Below are 12,267 nucleotides of genomic sequence, written 5' to 3'. Positions count from 1 at the left end.
ACGCGAAACGTAACTCCCGCCTTGCAGCATATGGAGGTGTTGTGTTACAACGGTTTGAATCTATAAAGGTTTGTCTGGGAAGGCAACGGCTCTGCTGGAAAAGTCAATTATTCTTATATTTTGTGAATAAAATCTACTTACCCTGTTGCCGTGTTGTATTCTTTGCTGTTTGCCAGCTTCTCAGGCCGATCTAACGCGATCTCGGCGAGTTATCGTTTTACGGAGCAGTGGAAACCCAGATTCAACCGTTGTAACACAACACTTCCATATGCTGTAAGGCGGGAGTCACGTTTCCCGTAGTCAAATTCATATAGTATATGTCACGTTACACTGAACTCCTAACATTTTGTGCTTGGGCTGCCTGTAATGTCATCCGCAGGTAAGATGATCGGTGTTGTACTGGTCGTTAACTGCTTGGAGTATTCTCCCAGCAAAGCGATAGATCATCGCCCAGACAAAAATAGTTTAGGTAGAAAAACTCGCTAGCAAGCTAATATTCCTAACTAATTCCCAGCCAATTTTTATCTAAAATGCCACACGTCGATCCCAGTCAGCGTGACGATGCCTGAGGAACGGCTTTTTTGAATATCGGTCCACTGAGCACTCCTGTCGAAACGCATTTTTGTTCTTATGTCCGGGTCATTGTGTGTGTTTTCAAGTCTGGAATTCTCACCTGTCTTGGCCACGCGACAAAAACAAACGCGAAGACAGTGTGAAAGTCTTCTTCGTTTACCCGGAATATGAATGACCTTACATGTAAATTATCATCGATAATTTCCGGTTGGACACACTTGCTTTACAATCAAATATTTTGTTGATTTTTTCTGGTGAAAAATGATGTGAAGTGTCTTACATAACCCTTCTTATCTGCCTTATTGTCATACAATAATTTAATATTGTGCCCTTTTATGAAAACTTACCGTATGCCAGTTTTTATATATTATAGATTTAATTTTATTATTTAATTCTTGTAATTTTAAGACGCACATTCGTACTTTGAACGAGCTTGTTTTCATAAGCTCTTACGGACGGTATGCCGGTAAATAAATGATTGATTGATTGATTTCACAAAGGAAAACACACATGACCTCGACCATTATAAAAAAAAAGGATCATTAAACCTCGCAACTAAACATTTTTCCAGTCAAGAACGACGGTGAATGGGCAAGTGCACACTCACGAAATATCCGCCAGAGCAAAATAGTGGCTGTGATCTTAGTGCAGGATCTTCGTATTAATATTGGTGAGTGTCGCAAATAAAACGGTTAGCATTTTTCTTGTCATATTAGTTAGGCTCTACAAATTTTTGTTGATCGATTCCGGCCCTGGAGTAGTATGTTAACTTTTAGTGCTAATTGGCATAATTTGCTTAACCACACGACATAAACTTGAAGAAAATTTTGTACATCATCACTGTCTTGTGCGCAGACAGTACAGGGGTAAATATTCACGAGGTTCGAATAGAAATAAACCTCGAGATAGATCCGTTTATTTCTTTGCATATGCTAATTTTCGTAACTTGACTTGTGGCCAATATTAATTTTTCGGTCGAATCACAGTGGCAGCTGATCTACCCGAAAGTAAAATTGGGCAATTTGAAATTTTATATTAAAGCTAGTTAAATCAGTGCTGCTACGAAAATCGGATCGAGAAATTTGTTCATAACTCAGGATCCACTATCCTGCTTGCAGCCGTTTTTTTGTGTCGGTCCCATTCTCCCGACACAAAAAAACGGCCGCAAGGAGGCTACAGGATCCACAAGATCCGGCCCCTAATTTGCTTTGTTTAGCTGTTCCTTGCATTCAAAAAAATGTTCAAATTTATAGTGCAGACTCGAATAATAGAACAAGGCTGATAAATAAGTGATAAATGTGTTCTCTCGCAGTTCTTCGCGTTTGTAAAAAAAGACAGAAAGATTTCCCGCATACAAGTGACCAGCCTTCGATGTCTTACGATAGTTTTGGAAGTGGTATATGGAGACTTTCTCTCTCGATTCCTGTAACTCTTTGAGCGATTTCGGCCATTGTGAGTCCCATTTACGATCATTCCAACAACAGTCAGTTTGGTACAATAACCATTTTACCTGCTTTCAAGAAACCCTCTCCACAAATTTACATAGTTTTCTTCTTTTTTTCTTCACTATCGCTTACCTCACTGATACATCTGCATTCAATAGAGCGAAATGTTGATCTACGCGGGGTGCTCATGTGACAAAGTATGTATATTTAGTAACAGAGCAGTGCACAGCTGTGGATATCCAATTACGGGCTTTTTAACTTTATTTAGTGTTATTTTGACATCATTAATTAATATTTCCACTCTACCGGCGAGTTTTTCGTTTAACTTCATCTTATTTCGTATCTCTTTCTTCTTCAACCTTTTCTTTAACTTTTTGAAGTTGCTAAACTTGGTTGCTAATCATATGGTGACAATTTTCTGGTGACTTTTTTTTTCTTCAATTAAGAAAATACTGTTGGGTAAACGAATACTAATTTTCTTTTGAAAACGGAAAGGTGAAGCTGAGTTAATCGAGGTTAATGGCCGGAACAAGTCAAACACAAGAAGAATATTTGTGACTATGAATAATTTGAATATGCATACGCCACCAATTCGCGGGACAAGGAGGACACGTTATTCTTCTTGTACTTCTCTACAACTTACACGACCTTTTTCACTACAATACTGCATTATTTATAACAAAGTGTGACACGAACAGAGAATTAGCCGTCATCGGGTCTATTATGCAACATCAGACCTTTTGAATATCGTGAAGTGTGTGCAGCAACGGAATTAATTTACAAGTAGATGAAGACACTGTATGAAGCGTATTCGAGCCTAACACCAGCGCAGCCAACGATTTTTACATATCTGCAAACATCCGACACTTGGGCGTAACAAAAATTACCGCACTTCCTTGTGGAATTTGTTTCCGCTACCACATCGATCTCAGTGCAGATAGTGAAAGGCAAGATATTAGAGGAACACAAAAGCGCTCTTTATCTTCAAATATGAGCAAGTTTCGTTAAAGAAGAGACCAGCAGATCAAAGCAGATATTAATCTGTGTTGAATCGATTGTTTTTTAGTGTTCACTTTCAAATTTCGTTGTTCATCTATTGTCACCGCTCAGCGATGTGATAAGTGAAAATCATATGGAATTTTAACTCGCACCACTACGCACGGATAAAACATCAGATTTAAGAGCTTTTCGACTGTGTATATTTCATTGTCAATGAAAACATATGCTCTACTTACAAATTGAATGAATAAAACGAAAGGCTTACAACGGGAAAATCCCGTAACAAATAACAATTAATCTTATTGATTGCTTTGTACTTGAATTGTTCTTTTGACGTGTAATTGCTTTGTTACGATAGTAATAGTGCGCGCGTGCTCTATTGTACAAAAGAGTTGGTATGCTTTTATGTCGCCTTTTTTGTACAATAGAGCACGCACGCACTAATTGTATTGTAACAAAGGCATGGGTTGCACTTGGGTAACTTTTCGGAAATCGTTTACTTTGCGGTAAAAATCTGTCATCAGTTGACTTTGCCAAGTGCAAACCCAAGTTTTCCTTTTGGAAAAAAAAAATTGGAAATTTGGGTGAGGCAGGCAGATTTTGGAAAACTCGAGCTAAACAATAGGAATCATGGCGGTAACTGTCAACGCTTGTCAATGAAATGCGGTTGATTTGCAACAAGATGTGAACAAACGCGGAAATTCTGAAATCTTTGCGCTTTCTCTATGGATGGATGGATGGATGGATGGAAGTGGTTTTTATTATACTTTTCAATTTCAAGTTTTTTACGGATACTATGGAAACACTATGCAAACAAGCCAACCTAGCACATCAAAACTCAGCTACGACCATTCACAGCCCCAAGATTTTAGCGTAGACTTTCATTTGCACTCTTCAAATTCGCAAGTGAGCGCTGCGTCTTCATCGTCGTCTCCATCGTTTCCTGTGGATGCTAAGCTTTAGGAAACTGGCAAACAATCTTACGAAAAGTGGACGACCGAACAAGAGAAAGTGCATGTTGATCAGCCCGAAGGCTGACTCGAGAATTCTGAAATCTATGAGCCCATGTAGCCCGATTTCTTCTGTTTATCATAGCCGCTGTTAAAACTGTACGACATTCGTTTGCCCATCGTTCGTAAATCATTCAAAAGAGAACGAACTGTTGAAGGTTTAGCTGAATAAAAAAGTGGCATAATCACTGCAACGGTTATAAATAAGGCTTCGTCGGGAAACTTGTGACTTGAAATGATAACGAAATGTAAACTCAGGGAAATCTATTCCACTTGTCAATGAGTCAAAACTCTACTAGTGCGACCCATCTCCGTTGACTAAAAAAACTTGAGTCCCGCGTAGGAAGGGAATTACGCAATATTTTGTTGATTCTAGTGTATCTTCTTGGAAATAATAAAAATCAGGTTTGCAGAGGACGTTATTAACTGGTAAGAAAATTTTGTTTTGAAAATCTGAAACATTTACTGACTACATGTTTATAAAAATACACTACTAATGTCACGTAACATTTTTTCAACAATGTCCTTAGCCTGCAGAGCAGGCGAGATTTCTTCGAACGTCAAACATGGCGGGTCTATAAAATGGCGGTCGCAAGATTGTAACGCGAACTCGATCGCCCCAACAAGCGAACTCGACCGGCCCAACAAGACGCCTGTAATGTAAAGATTAAAGCTTCCATGTAAAAAAATGGGAATTCTCCGTTGTAAATATTTTTCCCTATATTTCGTAATATATATAAGCTTATCGTAAAATCAGAATCATGAAAGAATAGCGAGATAAAAACATGACGTTTCGGCGACGACATGCCACCATCATCAAATACAAATTATTGTAACTTAGGGGCCAACCATTTTACTTTTTAAGGGGGTGGGGGGAGTGGGTGATTTGGTATGTGCGTGAATTTTGTTTTCAATCCCTTAATTCACACTGATTTTTTTTTCTTGGGGTATGTGCTTGCAGGATACTTTTTTCTCCCTCGAACATTCTGCATGATTTTTTTTATGGTGGATAGGTTGATAAAAAGGCATCCATTATAAATCAAATTATAAAGGATATGTAAAAAATGAATTAATTTTTATCTATTGTTTTCGACTGACCTTTATAATACAGTACATATGGGTGGCATGGTGGTGTAGTTGTCAGCACGTTGGACTTTCGATCTGACTTTTATAGATAGGGAGATAGGAGGGTCGGTGGTTTAAGGCCTGATCTGCATTCTATCGTGTTGTTTCCTTTAGACAAGAAACTTTACTCCACATTGTCTCTATTACTTCGGTTTTCCGACATTTTGTTTGAAATGCAAGTAAATTAACAAAATGCTGGAAGGGGGCCCTTTTACGATTGAATGTAAGAGCAGTGAGACGGTGACCCCTTCCCGCTGATGAAAGGAGCCAGGCCAGTTCCTGGACATCTGCTCTCTTTCAGGCCATCATATGATGTCCATTGTCCCCGTACACATATCTTGCACGTGTAGTGATGACAAAAATGTTTAAAAGCTTTATGCTTTTATTTTGAAACAAATGGATGTGATTACGTTTAAGGCTATATAAAAATGTTTTTATAATAGAAATGCAGCTCTTGATTTTATTTATCACATTTTGAAACAATTTTGGCAACAACAATATTTCAATCTGATTTCAATGATCTTTTATACATCTAAACCCTCGCTCAGCCTGGGGCAAATACACAAAGCACTATAATTAAATGGCTGGTGTATTAAACCTAATACTGCTTTAAATCCTGTAATTATTTGCCTGAATAGAGAAAATATTTACTTTAATTTATCAGAAGTTACTGTTTGGAGCTGCTTCACGTTTATATAATAATTTATTACGGAAGGTGACCAAATTTTAATTGTCCTATAAACGAAAGAGGATATGTATTAAAGTAAAGGACCTATAGAGTGATTTTTTGGAATTGATATTTGGTGTAATAGCACTTATTACACCTTAATTTATATGTTCTTTTGCATCTATCTGACTATGAGAGACTGACGATTTAAGAGATTATTTAATAGTCTTTGCAAAATCACAAGTTGCCTACAGTTCAAATAGTTTATATTCTTAGAATAGAGAACTTTATCTTTGCATGTTTGTATCAAATAGATATTTTAATATTAAAGTTTACTTCATTCCTTGATTTAGAGTGCACTTAAAACATTGTTCTTCAGATCACAACACCAGCCGTGATCTTGAATTTGACAAAAATGTACCAAGATTGGTAACCACGGGTGCTATAAATTTAAAGAAAAAGCAATCTGAGGGGAACACATTATTGTGCTATGAATACCTCTTCTATATAAACACCCAAGGCCAGATGTCGGCTCGATTACCAGCCGCTGTTTCGGGAAATGAGCCAGCGCTCTCTCCCGAAATCTCGGCTGGACGCGTGAGGTGATCCATTGTTAATCTCCGCCAATCAGAAACTCGCCTGCACAAATCCGTCTGGCATAAATTATATGTTTTGGGTGCGAAGGAATTCTTTGACACGGCCTCTTCGAGGTTTACAGTGCTTTTAAGGTAGGAAACATCCAAGATTGCGACAACGAAAAGTGTTCGAGAGGCTGGAGAATGGGAATTGTGTCGTTTTCTACCGCCTGAGTTCGCAAATTTCACTGATTTTCCAGTTGGCGCCAAGGTCAAAATACGGCTTTCAAATCCATTGCTATTGTAATTTTCTCCTCATACTTCCCTAATGTAAGAGCAAGTAAAATTCTTCAAGATCGATTGAAAGTACTGCTGAGTTTATTGCTGCTAAAACGAGGGGGCCGATGAGGTCGACTGAGAGCTAAAGCAGCCGAAGATTTCGTTGATGATTCGCTGGTTGAATTCAAACTCACATTGATCATTTAACCTCAAACTCAAGCTCGTATCATATGGAAACTTCGCACAGACGTTTTAAGCATTGCTATGTAATTTCTGTTTTCTTAATATCAGTGTTTTTGGGATGTCTAATGCTATTTCCCCGCAACTATTAACTTCACATAAATTATATTTTGAATTTACGTCACAGACACAATCTATCGCTCACTCGTCCAGCCGTCTCTTCTCGGGGAAGATACCCGAACTCGAGTGAGCGGCGGAAATCGAGCCTAGGCCAGATGCTAAAATTTTTTAACAGTTTACTGCTACAAAAGTTCACTGTGTCAGCACAGGGAACATCTTGCCAGAATTTTTTTTTTCCAGCCCACAGTACGTGCGTGAATTTTTTATGGGACGATGGTCTTGTGCAGGAATTTTTTTCTTACGCATATTCACTTGCAGGATATTTTTCTCCGAAGTCACATGGAAGCGAGGGAAGCCATGACATCACATGCAAATTTTCCGCGATGTGATTGGCTTGACATTTTTATTTTTCATCAGATCTCCCATTTTTAAGATTGCTGTGAACGAGGAAGCGCGCACACAAAATATCTGTTAAAAAAGAGGCTCTGCTTTTGAAAGATCATCGTATTGGTGAGTGTCCGAGATAACAAAAAAAAAATGGATGGTTAGCATTCGCGCAGATATGTTGAGTATATATTCGGATAATATTCCACGTTTGTAGCTAAGACTGTACTGAGATTTTTCAACGACTTAATAGATTCAATTTGTTTATAATGCCAAAATTTTTGCGATTTGGATGTACTTTTTGGTAGTTGGATAAAAGGAAGTTTTTGTATTGTTACTCATAATAGCTCAGAGTACGATGTACTGTGTGTGACGGTAGCACAAAGGCTCTTCTGCTTGGCACTGCGTGCGTTGTAATCAGACTGACCACTATCGCGTGACATGGCCACGCGACAAAAACATATCCCGAAGATAATTTGTACATCATTTGTGTTATGTACTGACTCCATTTACGATGTTTCATATACACGTTTGGATCGAAAGACACCTCAAGATAGATCAGTGTTTTAGGTGCGTGTGCTTGTTCGTAAGTTGAAAAAAAATTATGACTGGCAGGCAGGAAACATCAAATTTAAGGACTTTTTGGAGCCTGACTTTTCATGTTGATTTTTTGGCGATTTCTCCAAAATACCAACCCAAATTGAATCCTGGCTTTTCCACCCGATTTAGCTTTTCATCTTGGGTGCAGTCGACATAAAATACCTCTAGGTCGTAAAAAAATGATTCTTGTGATAACGAAACTACAGCATAAGATTTTGGCCTCTATTTATACACAGATTGTAAGGGCCTGTTTATATGATTTTATTTGCATATGCATATGCGACCAAATCGCTTGAAAAGGAAGATACATAGATATTTTTGTACTTCTCTATAACTTACACGACCTTTTTCACTACAATACTGCATTATTTATGACGCGCTTAATTCAATTGAATGGTCAACGATCCAATGACATGAATTTAGATTTAGTAACACGTCAATGTGGTTTTTTGAAAGAATGATGGAGTGAAATGACATGAAGTCCGATCTAATGAAATAAAATATGTAATCCAATAGAATTACGTATGATCCAATAAAATGAAGTCCGATCCAATGACATGAAGTATATGATCCGATAGAATGACGTACGATTCAATGGCATTAAGTCCAATCCAATGACATATGAACAATATTGTCCGATAGAATGACGTTTGATTCAATGGCATAGAGTTAATGGTCCAATGGCATGAAACTCGATTCAATGACATTTTTGTCCCAATTCCCCCTCCACAGTGCTGCCTTTGTAATTACATCTGCAAATGGTTAGACTTTCAAGTCTTCTCGGATAAGGACGATAAGACGGAGGTCCTGTCTCACAGCCCTTGTTAATTAACACTGTGGGACGTTAAAGATCCCACACATTATTCCAAAAGAGTAGGGGACAGTGTTCCCGGTGTTGTGGTCTGACCTTTCCAGCATGTGGTCGGCTTGGCAGGATTAGCTTGAAGGGCTTCTGTGTGAATGAGACCACAATTGTGTAAAAACAGCCAGAAGTCAGGCCACTTAGCCAAGTGCTGGAGCCTCAACAAGTTCAACAAGTTCATTGGTGAGTGTCAAAGCATTTTTCTTGTCATGTTAGTTATGTGCTACAATGTCCGCATTTTTGTAGATTCTCTCCTTGGAGTCGTGTCATTCAGTGCTAATTCTCATAACTTGCATCACCACACGACATAAACTAACTCAAAGAGAATTTTGTCGATTATCTCTGTCTTATGCACAGACAGGGATAAATATCCACGAGGTTCGAATAGAAATAGACCTCAAGATAGATCCGTTTATTTTTGCCGCATATCCTAGTTTTCGTAACTTAAGGTTACCGTATACCTTCAGGAGTGTCTAGCGTCTACGCGATGTAGCACGTCCGGTTTAAACTGTAGATACCTAAACCCCGGTATCAAATTAAAGCTTATTGAGCTGGCTATCAAACTATACCAAAAAATTTGAAATGAAAGGAATTGTCGAATTTTCCACGACCTCTAAATGTGAGCGTCCGAATTACCTTTTGAAAAGCTAGAAGTCAAAGCTAATTTTGTTTTTCGCCAATTTTCTCAGTTTCTCAGTTTCCGGACCAAAAGCGCAAAAAAAAAAAAAAAAAAAAAAAACGTGTCTGCCTTTTGCCATATTTAATTGCAACGAAAAGTTACAGTGGTCGTACAAAAACTGCTCGCGAAGAAAAAGTATGTTGAAATAGAAAATTCGCAGTCACATTGTGAAAACATTTTGGATTCTTATGAAATTTGCAATTGAGACCATTACCGAATAGTTAACATTTTCATCGATATTTTAGGGAATAATTCACAAATTATTTTCAATTTCTGAAAATGGCAAGGAGCGCGCGTTTGTGTTCTATCCAGCGAATAGAAAAGCAGCGAGGTTCAGAGATTTTCAATAGAACCCGTCTGAGTGGATACTAAATATAATCAAAGAAAACTGACTCTTGCTTTAATCTTGAAAGTTTCCGGCTCCACTGAAGCGACCAAAAGCAAAAATACAAAATTTTCGGAAAAAAATGCTTTATTTATTTGGCCAGGAGATCGAAGCTATTAGTTGCGAAACAATACCACCAACATGCGCTGGAAAATCCAGTCATTCTCAGTCCGCAGCAGAAGCTGCTCATGCGTAATAGCATCGTCGAGGTTAGGTAATAACATGTACATAGAAGAGAGTTTTGGCACGCATTGCTAAAAATATTTTTTTCTCGGTTCGAATGGAGCGGGTGAAGCAGCTATCTTGTTGATGTCGTTCAACAAATCGAACCCTCTTACGACTGGATCCGAAGGAATTTGATGAACCAATATCCCAGGCGCGTAGCGTCCTATACGCATATACGCACGTGCGTACTTGAAGTGACCAGAAAATTTTGAAATTTCTTGTATGCAACCAAGATTTCGTGATGAAAGCACCACTTTCATTAAAAACTAAAAACTAAAACAAAAACTATACCATGTTCTAACTTAGTTTTGCATTGTACCTTTTTTTCGCACTAACAGTGCAGTGTTGTTTGGCCAGCGTGCAACAAAAAGGCGAGGTTGCAAAGGAGCGACGTTCCAAGAACGTTCGTGACAAAGAAGCAACGTTCCGAGAACGTTCTTGACAATTCCAATCACGCTAGCACAACCAAAACAATGTTTTGTTTGCACCAAGTTTGCTCAAAATAAGGGCAAGACGCGTTGTTCTTTGCTTGTGTTCACACAACTATTTCGACAAGAAATGAAGAACGCATTATTTTTCGCTCAGTTTACTTAGGTTTCTAGATCATATGTACTTGTGCGTGCTTGAAAAAATGACCACGCTACACGCCGGTATAATTCCCTCGGTATACGTTCCTTTCCTGTCTTATTTAAGGCGCCAGCTTTCCCTTTTCACATAACCTTGTGACTTCACAAGGCCATATATATCATGTGATGATTGAATTAGCCGCGCAAAAACCTGGACAAACTGGAAAGCTATAATTAGGGGTTTCAGCCATTTCAAACACTTTGTAACTTTCAAGTTGTTTTTCACGAACATTAAACATTAAGAAACGGGGGAAAAATCCTAACATATGCACTTTAACTAGACTAATTACGTACTGCCCCTCTCAAGGACATGAATGCCACTAATGACGTTTTGATTCGAACACGGACTACGGTGTATGGAGGGTCCAAGCCTCAAAAAGAATAGTTGCATGAGTATACTGCTATCTAAGTGGGAATCTGATGTAATTGTTCTTCTCTTAAGAGTTAAGTTGCTCTATTCAGTGAAAATAAGTCCCGGCGCACTGATGTAATAGGACATCAGCTTAGACTTCAAGCACTTATGTCAGACTCTTAACTGTACAAAACACCATAAATAGCATGACGTAATTGGCTGAATTAAAACTCATGTCGGATCGGACGCACTTCAGAAATTATAGAGGCCTTCGTGAATCACGCGTGCACTATTTGTATCGGAAGAAAGTAATTTGAAACAAAAACATGAGCCCCTAGAGACTCCAGAAGCTTTCGACTTGAAGTAGCGACACTTTTAATTTGTGTCATATATCTTCGTGGAAAAGACCTGGGCGAGCGAAGCAAGCTGGGCACCCTCCATAACTCTACGAAGAGTTTCTTGTTTTCCCTCTAAACGTTTTATATTTGAATTTGTGATTAATTCAAAATCACATCTAGCAGCTTTTCTACCAGGTTCTGTCGCTCAGTGGATTTTTAGAAAACTCTTGATATTTCGATTGCTCTCAAGGCCGATCTAAAGAATAATTATTTGCTTTAGTTGCATCCAGCTAACGTCCTTTGTGGAGAATAAATCGATTCTATTCGTCAGTTTGCAAAGTGTTTGGAAAATTTCAATTTACTTTTTGCTTTCTCGAACCTTCAATTCAATTAAATATTTGTATAACGATGTTTCTCGTAACGTCAACCATTGTTATTAATATGCCAACCAGAACCTTGGCTGTTGAAACAGTAACTTCTTTTGTACCTTGGTTGGCAAATTTGAATATCAAAAAAAAATGTCACAGTGAGGCGTCGATGTTTGTAAACAAATAATATCGCTATTGAATATACATGTTTGAATTTTAACACCAAAATCGCGCCATAAAATGAACCTAGAGAGGAATCAATATTTATATTTTCTAACAATTTTTCATAGCTATATAGGAACTGATAAGATCTTTTGAAACGAAATGCAAGATGGCCGGATTCATTCAGCCTCTCAAGTTTCTCAGCATTTTGCTTTCCAAAGTGGATCCAGACAATTGTGCAATAGGTTAATTGAGGAAGAAAGTAGGTCATATATATTCTCTTCATAGCATCAGTAAAATGAACTTGAGGATC

At 38.2% G+C, this 12,267-nt stretch overlaps 1 protein-coding gene across 1 annotated transcript in view; it reads left to right on the top strand.

Moving 5' to 3' along the window:
* Positions 1 to 360: 360 nt before the first annotated feature.
* The window catches only part of LOC138010944 (uncharacterized), a 15,974-nt gene continuing 4,067 nt past the window's right edge, over positions 361 to 12,267 (top strand). The window contains exon 1 of the mRNA XM_068857953.1: positions 361 to 379. The gene's annotated coding sequence lies outside the window, so the exon portion shown is untranslated. The remainder of the gene's footprint in view (positions 380 to 12,267) is intronic.

The sequence above is a fragment of the Montipora foliosa genome, chromosome 7 (assembly GCF_036669935.1).
Source record: "Montipora foliosa isolate CH-2021 chromosome 7, ASM3666993v2, whole genome shotgun sequence".
NCBI classification, from domain to species: domain Eukaryota; kingdom Metazoa; phylum Cnidaria; class Anthozoa; order Scleractinia; family Acroporidae; genus Montipora; species Montipora foliosa.
This window is presented reverse-complemented; position numbering and strand designations above follow the sequence as displayed.